This window comes from Leptosomus discolor, chromosome 24 (assembly GCF_034619465.1).
Source record: "Leptosomus discolor isolate bLepDis1 chromosome 24, bLepDis1.hap2, whole genome shotgun sequence".
In the NCBI taxonomy this organism is placed as follows: Eukaryota; Metazoa; Chordata; class Aves; order Leptosomiformes; family Leptosomidae; genus Leptosomus; species Leptosomus discolor.
This window is the reverse complement of record NC_141414.1, coordinates 2,630,409-2,643,995: the sequence shown is the minus strand read 5'-3', so window position 1 is coordinate 2,643,995 and position 13,587 is coordinate 2,630,409.

Here is a 13,587-nt window from a genome sequence, read left to right as displayed (position 1 = left end):
CTAAATCGCGACGTAGAGGCCAACGCACGTCCCGACGTAGAGCTGAAAGTAAGCTAAATCCCGACGTAGAGCCCAACGCACGTCCCGACGTAGAGCCCAACGCACGTCCCGACGTAGCGCCAAACGCACGTCCCGACGTAGAGGTGAAAGTTAGCTAACTACAGACGTAGAGCCAACGCACGTCCCGACGTAGAGCCCAACGCACGTCCCGACGTAGAGCCCAACGCACGTCCCGACGTAGAGCTGAAAGTAAGCTAAATCCCGACGTAGAGGCCAACGCACGTCCCGACGTAGAGCTGAAAGTAAGCTAAATCCCGACGTAGAGCCCAACGCACATCCCGACGTAGAGCCCAACGCACGTCCCGATGTAGAGCCCAACGCACGTCCCGACGTAGAGCTGAAAGTAATCTAAATCCCGACGTAGCGCCCAACGCACGTCCTGACGTAGCGCCCAACGCACGTCCGGACGTAGCGCCCAACGCACGTCCCGACGAAGCGCCCAACGCACGTCCCGACGTAGAGCTGAAAGTAAGCTAAATCCCGACGCAGAGGCCAACGCACGTCCCGACGTAGAGGCCAACGCACGTCCCGACCTAGAGGCCAACGCACGTCCCGACGTAGAGGCCAACGCACGTCCCGACGTAGAGGCCAACGCACGTCCCGACGTAGAGCTGAAAGTAAGCTAAATCCCGACGTAGAGCCCAACGCACGTCCCGACGTAGAGCCCAACGCACGTCCCGACGTAGCGCCAAACGCACGTCCCGACGTAGAGCTGAAAGTTAGCTAACTACAGACGTAGAGCCAACGCACGTCCCGACGTAGAGCCCAACGCACGTCCCGACGTAGAGCCCAACGCACGTCCCGACGTAGAGCTGAAAGTTAGCTAAATCCCGACGTAGAGCCCAACGCACGTCCCGACGTAGAGCCCAACGCACGTCCCGACGTAGAGCCCAACGCACGTCCCGACCTAGAGCCCAATGCACGTCCCGACGTAGAGCCCAACGCACGTCCCGACGTAGAGCTGAAAGTAAGCTAAATCCCGACGTAGAGCCCAACGCACGTCCCGACGTAGAGCTGAAAGTAAGCTAAATCCCGACGTAGAGGCCAACGCACGTCCCGACGTACAGGCCAACGCACGTCCCGACGTAGAGCTGAAAGTAAGCTAAATCCCGACGTAGAGGCCAACACACGTCCCGACGTAGAGGCCAGCGCACGTCCCGACGTAGAGGCCAGCGCACGTCCCGACGTAAAGGCCAACACACGTCCCGACGTAGAGCTTAATGTAAGCTAAATCCCGACGTAGAGCCCAACGCACGTCCCGACGTAGAGCCCAACGCACGTCCCGACGTAGAGCTGAAAGTAAGCTAAATCCCGACGTAGCGCCCAACGCACGTCCCGACGTAGCGCCCAACGCACGTACCGACGTAGAGCTGAAAGTTAGCTAACTACAGACGTAGAGCCCAACGCACGTCCCGACGTAGAGCTGAAAGTTAGCTAACTACAGACGAATTGCCCAACGCGCGTCCAGACGTAGAGCTGAAAGTAAGCTAAATCCCGACGTAGAGCCCAACGCACGTCCCGACGTAGAGGCCAGCGCACGTCCCGACGTAGAGCCCAACGCACGTCCCGACGTAGAGCTTAATGTAAGCTAAATCCCGACGTAGAGCCCAACGCACGTCCCGACGTAGAGCCCAACGCACGTCCCGACGTAGAGCTGAAAGTAAGCTAAAACCCGACGTAGCGCCCAACGCACGTCCCGACGTAGAGCTGAAAGTAAGCTACATCCCGACGTAGCACCCAACGCACGTCCCGACGTAGAGCCCAACGCACGTCCCGACGCAGAGCCCAACGCACGTCCCGACGTAGAGCTGAAAGTTAGCTAAATCCCGACGTAGAGGCCAACGCACGTCCCGACGTAGAGCCCAACGCACGTCCCGACGTAGAGCCCAACGCACGTCCCGACCTAGAGCCCAATGCACGTCCCGACGTAGAGCTGAAAGTAAGCTAAATCCCGACGTAGTGCCCAACGCACGTCCCGACGTAGAGCCCAACGCACGTCCCGACGTAGAGCCCAACGCACGTCCCGACGTAGAGCTGAAAGTAAGCTAAATCGCGACGTAGAGGCCAACGCACGTCCCGACGTAGAGCTGAAAGTAAGCTAAATCCCGACGTAGAGCCCAACGCACGTCCCGACGTAGAGCCCAACGCACGTCCCGACGTAGCGCCAAACGCACGTCCCGACGTAGAGCTGAAAGTTAGCTAACTACAGACGTAGAGCCAACGCACGTCCCGACGTAGAGCCCAACGCACGTCCCGACGTAGAGCCCAACGCACGTCCCGACGTAGAGCTGAAAGTAAGCTAAATCCCGACGTAGAGGCCAACGCACGTCCCGACGTAGAGCTGAAAGTAAGCTAAATCCCGACGTAGAGCCCAACGCACATCCCGACGTAGAGCCCAACGCACGTCCCGATGTAGAGCCCAACGCACGTCCCGACGTAGAGCTGAAAGTAATCTAAATCCCGACGTAGCGCCCAACGCACGTCCTGACGTAGCGCCCAACGCACGTCCGGATGTAGCGCCCAACGCACGTCCCGACGAAGCGCCCAATGCACGTCCCGACGTAGAGCTGAAAGTAAGCTAAATCCCGACGCAGAGGCCAACGCACGTCCCGACGTAGAGGCCAACGCACGTCCCGACCTAGAGGCCAACGCACGTCCCGACGTAGAGGCCAACGCACGTCCCGACGTAGAGGCCAACGCACGTCCCGACGTAGAGCTGAAAGTAAGCTAAATCCCGACGTAGAGCCCAACGCACGTCCGACGTAGAGCCCAACGCACGTCCCGACGTAGCGCCAAACGCACGTCCCGACGTAGAGCTGAAAGTTAGCTAACTACAGACGTAGAGCCAACGCACGTCCCGACGTAGAGCCCAACGCACGTCCCGACGTAGAGCCCAACGCACGTCCCGACGTAGAGCTGAAAGTTAGCTAAATCCCGACGTAGAGCCCAACGCACGTCCCGACGTAGAGCCCAACGCACGTCCCGACGTAGAGCCCAACGCACGTCCCGACCTAGAGCCCAATGCACGTCCCGACGTAGAGCCCAACGCACGTCCCGACGTAGAGCTGGAAGTAAGCTAAATCCCGACGTAGAGCCCAACGCACGTCCCGACGTAGAGCTGAAAGTAAGCTAAATCCCGACGTAGAGGCCAACGCACGTCCCGACGTACAGGCCAACGCACGTCCCGACATAGAGCTGAAAGTAAGCTAAATCCCGACGTAGAGGCCAACACACGTCCCGACGTAGAGGCCAGCGCACGTCCCGACGTAAAGGCCAACGCACGTCCCGACGTAGAGCTTAATGTAAGCTAAATCCCGACGTAGAGCCCAACGCACGTCCCGACGTAGAGCCCAACGCACGTCCCGACGTAGAGCTGAAAGTAAGCTAAATCCCGACGTAGCGCCCAACGCACGTCCCGACGTAGCGCCCAACGCACGTACCGACGTAGAGCTGAAAGTTAGCTAACTACAGACGTAGAGCCCAACGCACGTCCCGACGTAGAGCTGAAAGTTAGCTAACTACAGACGAATTGCCCAACGCGCGTCCAGACGTAGAGCTGAAAGTAAGCTAAATCCCGACGTAGAGCCCAACGCACGTCCCGACGTAGAGGCCAGCGCACGTCCCGACGTAGAGCCCAACGCACGTCCCGACGTAGAGCTTAATGTAAGCTAAATCCCGACGTAGAGCCCAACGCACGTCCCGACGTAGAGCCCAACGCACGTCCCGACGTAGAGCTGAAAGTAAGCTAAAACCCGACGTAGCGCCCAACGCACGTCCCGACGTAGAGCTGAAAGTAAGCTACATCCCGACGTAGCACCCAACGCACGTCCCGACGTAGAGCCCAACGCACGTCCCGACGCAGAGCCCAACGCACGTCCCGACGTAGAGCTGAAAGTTAGCTAAATCCCGACGTAGAGCCCAACGCACGTCCCGACGTAGAGCCCAACGCACGTCCCGACGTAGAGCCCAACGCACGTCCCGACGTAGAGCCCAACGCACGTCCCGACGTAGAGCTGAAACTTAGCTAACTACAGACGTAGAGCCCAACGCACGTCCCGACGTAGAGCCCAACGCACGTCCCGACGTAGAGCCCAACGCACGTCCCGACGTAGAGCTGAAAGTAAGCTAAATCGCGACGTAGAGGCCAACGCACGTCCCGACGTAGAGCTGAAAGTAAGCTAAATCCCGACGTAGAGGCCAACGCACGTCCCGACGTAGAGGCCAACGCACGTCCCGACGTAGAGCTGAAAGTAAGCTAAATCCCGACGTAGAGCCCAACGCACGTCCCGACGTAGAGGCCAGCGCACGTCCCGACGTAGAGCTTAATGTAAGCTAAATCCCGACCTAGAGCCCAACGCACGTCCCGACGTAGAGCCCAACGCACGTCCCGACGTAGAACTGAAAGTAAGCTAAATCCTGACGTAGCGCCCAACGCACGTCCCGACGTAGCGCCCAACGCACGTCCCGACGTAGAGCTGAAAGTAAGCTAAATCCCGACGTAGAGGCCAACGCACGTCCCGACGTAGAGGCCAAAGCACGTCCCGACGTAGAGGCCAACGCACGTCCCGACGTAGAGCCCAACGCACGTCCCGACATAGAGCTGAAAGTAAGCTAAATCCCGACGTAGTGCCCAACGCACGTCCCGACGCAGAGCCCAACGCACGTCCCGACGTAGAGCCCAACGCACGTCCCGACGTAGAGCCCAACGCACGTCCCGACGTAGAGCCCAACGCACGTCCCGACGTAGAGCTGAAAGTAAGCTAAATCCCGACGTAGAGCCCAACGCACGTCCCGACGTAGAGCCGAAACTTAGCTAACTACAGACGTAGAGCCCAACGCACGTCCCGACGTAGAGCCCAACGCACGTCCCGACGTAGAGCTGAAAGTAAGCTAAATCCCGAAGTAGAGGCCAACGCACGTCCCGACGTACAGGCCAACGCACGTCCCGACGTAGAGCTGAAAGTAAGCTAAATCCCGACGTAGAGGCCAACGCACGTCCCGACGTAGAGGCCAGCGCAAGTCCTGAATTAGAGGCCAGCGCACGTCCCAAGTTAGAGCCCAACGCACGTCCCGACATAGAGCTTAATGTAAGCTAAATCCCGACGTAGAGCCCAACGCACGTCCCGACGTAGAGCCCAACGCACGTCCCGACGTAGAGCCCAACGCACGTCCCGACGTAGAGCTGAAAGTAAGCTAAATCCCGACGTAGCGCCCAACACACGTCCCGACGTAGCGCCCAACGCACGTACCGACGTAGAGCTGAAAGTTAGCTAACTACAGACGTAGAGCCCAACGCACGTCCCGACGTAGAGCTGAAAGTTAGCTAACTACAGACGAATTGCCCAACGCGCGTCCAGACGTAGAGCTGAAAGTTAGCTAACTACAGACGTAGAGCCCAACGCGCGTCCCGACATAGAGCCCAACGCGTGTCCCGACGTAGAGCCCAACGCACGTCCCGACGTAGAGCCCAACGCACGTCCCGACGTAGAGCTGAAAGTAAGCTAAATCCCGACGTAGAGCCCAACGCACGTCCCGACGTAGAGCCCAACGCACGTCCCGACGTAGAGGCCAACGCACGTCCCGACGTAGAGCTGAAAGTAAGCTAAATCCCGACGTAGAGCCCAACGCACGTCCCGACGTAGAGGCCAACGCACGTCCCGACGTAGAGGCCAACGCACGTCCCGACGTAGAGGACAACGCACGTCCCAACGTAGAGCTGAAAGTTAGCTAACTACAGACGTAGAGCCCAACGCACGTCCCGACGTAGAGCCCAACGCACGTCCCGACGTAGAGCTGAAAGTAAGCTAAATCCCGACGTAGAGCCCAACGCACATCCCGACGTAGAGGCCAACGCACGTCCCGACGTAGAGGCCAACGCACGTCCCGACGTAGAGGCCAACGCACGTCCCGACGTAGAGCTGAAAGTAAGCTAAATCCCGACGTAGAGCCCAACGCACGTCCCGACGTAGAGCCCAGCGTACGTCCCGACGTAGAGCCCACCGCACGTCCCGACGTAGAGCCCAACGCACGTCCCGACGTAGAGCTGAAATTAAGCTAAATCCCGACGTAGCGCCCAACGCACGTCCCGACGTAGAGCTGAAAGTAAGCTAAATCCCGACGTAGAGGCCAACGCACGTCCCGACGTAGAGGCCAAAGCACGTCCCGACGTAGAGGCCAACGCACGTCCCGACGTAGAGGCCAACGCACGTCCTGACGTAGAGCCCAATGCACGTCCCGACGTAGAGCTGAAAGTAAGCTAAATCCCGACGTAGAGCCCAACGCACGTCCCGACGTAGAGCCCAACGCACGTCCTGACGTAGCGCCAAACGCACGTCCCGACGTAGAGCTGAAAGTTAGCTAACTACAGACGTAGAACCCAACGCACGTCCCGACGTAGAGCCCAACGCACGTCCCGACCTAGAGCCCAACGCACGTCCCAACGTAGAGCCCAACGCAGGTCCCGACGTAGAGCTGAAAGTAAGCTAAATCCTGACGTAGAGCCCAACGCACGTCCCGACGTGGAGTCCAACGCACGTCCCGACGTAGAGCTGAAAGTTAGCTAAATCCCGACGTAGAGCCCAACGCACGTCCCGACGTAGAGCTGAAAGTAAGCTAAATCCCGACGTAGAGGCCAACGCACGTCCCGACGTAGAGGCCAACGCACGTCCCGACGTAGAGCTGAAAGTAAGCTAAATCCCGACGTAGAGCCCAACGCACGTCCCGACGTAGAGGCCAGCGCACGTCCCGACGTAGAGGCCAGGGCACGTCCCGACGTAGAGCCCAACGCACGTCCCGACGTAGAGCTTAATGTAAGCTAAATCCCGACGTAGAGCCCAACGCACGTCCCGACGTAGAGCCCAACGCACGTCCCGACGTAGAGCTGAAAGTAAGCTAAATCCCGACGTAGCGCCCAACGCACGTCCCGACGTAGCGCCCAACGCACGTACCGACGTAGAGCTGAAAGTTAGCTAACTACAGACGTAGAGCCCAACGCACGTCCCGACGTAGAGCTGAAAGTTAGCTAACTACAGACGAATTGCCCAACGCGCGTCCAGACGTAGAGCTGAAAGTAAGCTAACTACAGACGTAGAGCCCAACGCGCGTCCCGACGTAGAGCCCAACGCGTGTCCCGACGTAGAGCCCAACGCACGTCCCGACGTAGAGCCCAACGCACGTCCCGACGTAGAGCTGAAAGTAAGCTAAATCCCGACGTAGAGGCCAACGCACGTCCCGACGTAGAGCCCAACGCACGTCCCGACGTAGAGGCCAACGCACGTCCCGACGTAGAGGACAACGCACGTCCCGACGTAGAGCTGAAAGTTAGCTAACTACAGACGTAGAGCCCAACGCACGTCCCGACGTAGAGCCCAACGCACGTCCCGACGTAGAGCTGAAAGTAAGCTAAATCCCGACGTAGAGCCCAACGCATGTCCCGACGTAGAGCCCAACGCACGTACCGACGTAGAGGCCAACGCACGTCCCGACGTAGAGGCCAACGCACGTCCCGACGTGGAGGCCAACGCACGTCCCGACGTAGAGGCCAACGCACGTCCCGACGTAGAGGCCAACGCACGTCCCGACGGAGACCTGAAAGTAAGCTAAATCCCGACGTAGAGCCCAACGCACGTCCCGACGTAGAGCCCAACGCACGTCCCGACGTAGAGCCCACCGCACGTCCCGACGTAGAGCTGAAAGTAAGCTAAATCCCGACGTAGCGCCCAACGCACGTCCTGACGTAGCGCCCAACGCACGTCCCGACGTAGAGCTGAAAGTAAGCTAAATCCCGACGTAGAGGCCAACGCACGTCCCTACGTAGAGGCCAAAGCACGTCCCGACATAGAGGCCAACGCACGTCCCGACGTAGAGCCCAACGCACGTCCCGACATAGAGCTGAAAGTAAGCTAAATCCCGACGTAGAGCCCAACGCACGTCCCGACGTAGAGCCCAACGCACGTCCCGACGTAGAGCCCAACGCACGTCCCGACATAGCGCCAAACGCACGTCCCGACGTAGAGCTGAAAGTTAGCTAACTACAGACGTAGAGCCCAACGCACGTCCCGACGTAGAGCCCAACGCACGTCCCGACGTAGAGCTGAAAGTAAGCTAAATCCCGACGTAGAGCCCAACGCACGTCCCGACGTAGAGCCCAACGCACGTCCCGACGTAGAGCTGAAACTTAGCTAACTACAGACGTAGAGCCCAACGCACGTCCCGACGTAGAGCCCAACGCACGTCCCGACGTAGAGCTGAAAGTAAGCTAAATCCCAATGTAGAGCCCAACGCACGTCCCGACGTAGAGCTGAAAGTAAGCTAAATCCCGACGTAGAGGCCAACGCACGTCCCGACGTAGAGGCCAGCGCACGTCCCGACATAGAGGCCAGCGCACGTCCCGACTTAGAGGCCAGCGCACGTCCCGAGTTAGAGCCCAACGCACGTCCCGACGTAGAGCTTAATGTAAGCTAAATCCCGACGTAGAGCCCAACGCACGTCCCGACGTAGAGCCCAACGCACGTCCCGACGTAGAGCTGAAAGTAAGCTAAATCCCGACGTAGCGCCCAACGCACGTCCCGACGTAGCACCGAACGCACGTACCGACGTAGAGCTGAAAGTTAGCTAACTACAGACGTAGAGCCCAACGCACGTCCCGACGTAGAGCTGAAAGTTAGCTAACTACAGACGAATTGCCCAACGCGCGTCCAGACGTAGAGCTGAAAGTTAGCTAACTACAGACGTAGAGCCCAACGCGCGTCCCGACGTAGAGCCCAACGCGTGTCCCGACGTAGAGGCCAACGCACGTCCCGACGTAGAGCCCAACGCACGTCCCGACGTAGAGCTGAAAGTAAGCTAAATCCCGATGTAGAGGCCAACGCACGTCCCGACGTAGATCCCACCGCACGTCCCGACGTAGAGGCCAACGCACGTCCCGACGTAGAGCTGAAAGTAAGCTAAATCCCGACGTAGAGCCCAACGCATGTCCCGACGTAGAGGCCAACGCACGTCCCGACGTAGAGCTGAAAGTTAGCTAACTACAGACGTAGAGCCCAACGCACGTCCCGACGTAGAGCCCAACGCACGTCCCGACGTAGAGCCCAACGCACGTCCCGACGTAGAGCTGAAAGTAAGCTAAATCCCGACGTAGAGCCCAACGCACGTCCCGACGTAGAGGCCAACGCACGTCCCGACGTAGAGGCCAACGCACGTCCCGACGTAGAGGCCAACGCACGTCCCGACGTAGAGCTGAAAGTAAGCTAAATCCCGACGTAGAGCCCAACGCACGTCCCGACGTAGAGCCCAGCGCACGTCCCGACGTAGAGCCCACCGCACGTCCCGACGTAGCGCCCAACGCACGTCACGACGTAGAGCTGAAAGTAAGCTAAATCCCGACGTAGAGGCCAACGCACGTCCCGACGTAGAGCCCAACGCACGTCCCGACGTAGAGCCCGACGTACGTCCCGACGTAGAGCTGAAAGTAAGCTAAATCCCGACGTAGCGCCCAACACACGTCCCGACGTAGCGCCCAACGCACGTACCGACGTAGAGCTGAAAGTTAGCTAACTACAGACGTAGAGCCCAACGCACGTCCCGACGTAGAGCTGAAAGTTAGCTAACTACAGACGAATTGCCCAACGCGCGTCCAGACGTAGAGCTGAAAGTTAGCTAACTACAGACGTAGAGCCCAACGCGCGTCCCGACGTAGAGCCCAACGCGCGTCCCGACGTAGAGCCCAACGCACGTCCCGACGTAGAGCCCAACGCACGTCCCGACGTAGAGCTGAAAGTAAGCTAAATCCCGACGTAGAGGCCAACGCACGTCCCGACGTAGAGCCCAAAGCACGTCCGGACGTAGAGGCCAACGCACGTCCCGACGTAGAGGCCAACGCACGTCCCGACGTAGAGGACAACGCACGTCCCGACGTAGAGCTGAAAGTTAGCTAACTACAGACGTAGAGCCCAACGCACGTCCCGACGTAGAGCCCAACGCACGTCCCGACGTAGAGCTGAAAGTAAGCTAAATCCTGACGTAGAGCCCAACGCACGTCCCGACGTAGAGGCCAACGCACGTCCCGACGTAGAGGCCAACGCACGTCCCGACGTAGAGCTGAAAGTAAGCTAAATCCCGACGTAGAGCCCAGCGCACGTCCCGACGTAGAGCCCAGCGCACGTCCCGACGTAGAGCCCAGCGCACGTCCCGACGTAGAGCCCAACGCACGTCCCGACGTAGAGCTGAAAGTAAGCTAAATCCCGACGTAGCGCCCAACGCACGTCCCGACGTAGCGCCCAACGCACGTCCCGACGTAGAGCTGAAAGTAAGCTAAATCCCGACGTAGAGGCCAACGCACGTCCCGACGTAGAGGCCAAAGCACGTCCCGACGTAGAGGCCAACGCACGTCCCGACGTAGAGGCCAACGCACGTCCCGACGTAGAGCTGAAAGTAAGCTAAATCCCGACGTAGAGCCCAACGCACGTCCCGACGTAGAGCTGAAAGTAAGCTAAATCCCTACGTAGAGGCCAGCGCACGTCCCGACGTAGAGGCCAGCGCACGTCCCGACGTAGCGCCAAACGCACGTCCCGACGTAGAGCTGAAAGTTAGCTAACTACAGACGTAGAGCCCAACGCACGTCCCGACGTAGAGCCCAACGCACGTCCAGACGTAGAGCCCAACGCACGTCCCGATGTAGCGCCCAACGCACGTCCCGACGTAGAGCTGAAAGTAAGTTAAATCCCGACGTAGAGGCCAACGCACGTCCCGACGTAGAGGCCAACGCACGTCCCGACTTAGAGGCCAACGCACGTCCCGACGTAGAGGCCAACGCACGTCCCGACGTAGAGCTGAAAGTAAGCTAAATCCCGAAGTAGAGCCCAACGCACGTCCCGACGTAGAGCCCAACGCACGTCCCGACGTAGAGCCCAATGCACGTCCCGACGTAGAGCTGAAAGTTAGCTAACTACAGACGTAGAGCCCAACGCACGTCCCGACGTAGAGCTCATCGCACGTCCCGACGTAGAGCTGAAAGTAAGCTAAATCCCGACGTAGAGCCCAACACACGTCCCGACGTAGAGCTGAAAGTAAGCTAAATACCGACGTATAGGCCAACGCACGTCCCGACGTAGAGGCCAACGCACGTGCCGACGTAGAGCTGAAAGTAAGCTAAATCCCGACGTAGAGGCCAACGCACGTCCCGACGTAGAGCCCAACGCACGTCCCGACGTAGAGCTGAAACTTAGCTAACTACAGACGTAGAGCCCAACGCACGTCCCGACGTAGAGCCCAACGCACGTCCCGACGTAGAGCCCAACGCACGTCCCGACGTAGAGCCCAACGCACGTCCCGACGTAGAGCTGAATGTAAGCTAAATCCCGACGTAGAGCCGAACGCACGTCCCGACGTAGAGCTGAAAGTAAGCTAAATCCCGACGTAGAGGCCAACGGACGTCCCGACGTACAGGCCAACGCACGTCCCGACGTAGAGCTGAAAGTAAGCTAAATCCCGACGTAGAGCCCAACGCACGTCCCGACGTAGAGGCCAGCGCACGTCCCGACGTAGAGGCCAGCGCACGTCCCGACGTAGAGCCCAACGCACGTCCCGACGTAGAGCTTAATGTAAGCTAAATCCCGACCTAGAGCCCAACGCACGTCCCGACGTAGAGCCCAACGCACGTCCCGACGTAGAGCTGAAAGTAAGCTAAATCCCGACGTAGCGCCCAACGGACGTCCCGACGTAGCGCCCAACGCACGTCCCGACGTAGCGCCCAACGCACGTCCCGACGTAGAGCTGAAAGTAAGCTAAATCCCGACGTAGAGGCCAACGCACGTCCCGACGTAGAGGCCAAAGCACGTCCCGACGTAGAGGCCAACGCACGTCCCGACGTAGAGCCCAACGCACGTCCCGACGTAGAGCTGAAAGTAAGCTAAATCCCGACGTAGTGCCCAACGCACGTCCCGACGTAGAGCCCAACGCACGTCCCGACGTAGAGCCCAACGCACGTCCCGACGTAGCGCCAAACGCACGTCCCGACATAGAGCTGAAAGTTAGCTAACTACAGACGTAGAGCCCAACGCACGTCCCGACGTAGAGCCCAACGCACGTCCCGACGTAGAGCCCAACGCACGTCCCGACGTAGAGCTGAAAGTAAGCTAAATCCCGACATAGAGCCCAACGCACGTCCCGACGTAGAACTGAAACTTAGCTAACTACAGACGTAGAGCCCAACGCACGTCCCGACGTAGAGCCCAACGCACGTCCCGACGTAGAGCTGAAAGTAAGCTAAATCCCAACGTAGAGCCCAACGCACGTCCCGACGTAGAGCTGAAAGTAAGCTAAATCCCGAAGTAGAGGCCAACGCACGTCCCGACGTACAGGCCAACGCACGTCCCGACGTAGAGCTGAAAGTAAGCTAAATCCCGATGTAGAGGCCAACGCACGTCCCGACGTAGAGGCCAGCGCAAGTCCCGAATTAGAGGCCAGCGCACGTCCCAAGTTAGAGCCCAACGCACGTCCCGACGTAGAGCTTAATGTAAGCTAAATCCCGACGTAGAGCCCAACGCACGTCCCGACGTAGAGCCCAACGCACGTCCCAACGTAGAGCCCAACGCACGTCCCGACGTAGAGCTGAAAGTAAGCTAAATCCCGACGTAGCGCCCAACACACGTCCCGACGTAGCGCCCAACGCACGTACCGACGTAGAGCTGAAAGTTAGCTAACTACAGACGTAGAGCCCAACGCACGTCCCGACGTAGAGCTGAAAGTTAGCTAACTACAGACGAATTGCCCAACGCGCGTCCAGACGTAGAGCTGAAAGTTAGCTAACTACAGACGTAGAGCCCAACGCGCGTCCCGACGTAGAGCCCAACGCGTGTCCCGACGTAGAGCCCAACGCACGTCCCGACGTAGAGCCCAACGCACGTCCCGACGTAGAGCTGAAAGTAAGCTAAATCCCGACGTAGAGGCCAACGCACGTCCCGACGTAGAGCTCAACGCACGTCCCGACGTAGAGGCCAACGCACGTCCCGACGTAGAGCTTAAAGTAAGCTAAATCCCGACGTAGAGCCCAACGCACGTCCCGACGTAGAGGCCAACGCACGTCCCGACGTAGAGGACAACGCACGTCCCAACGTAGAGCTGAAAGTTAGCTAACTACAGACGTAGAGCCCAACGCACGTCCCGACGTAGAGCTGAAAGTAAGCTAAATCCCGACGTAGAGCCCAACGCACATCCCGACGTAGAGGCCAACGCACGTCCCGACGTAGAGCCCAACGCACGTCCCGACGTAGAGCCCACCGCACGTCCCGACGTAGAGCCCACCGCACGTCCCGACGTAGAGCTGAAAGTAAGCTAAATCCCGACGTAGCGCCCAACGCACGTCCCGACGTAGCGCCCAACGCACGTCCCGACGTAGAGCTGAAAGTAAGCTAAATCCCGACGTAGAGGCCAACGCACGTCCCGACGTAGAGGCCAAAGCACGTCCCGACATAGAGGCCAACGCACGTCCCGACGTAGAGCCCAACGCACGTCCCGACGTAGAGACCA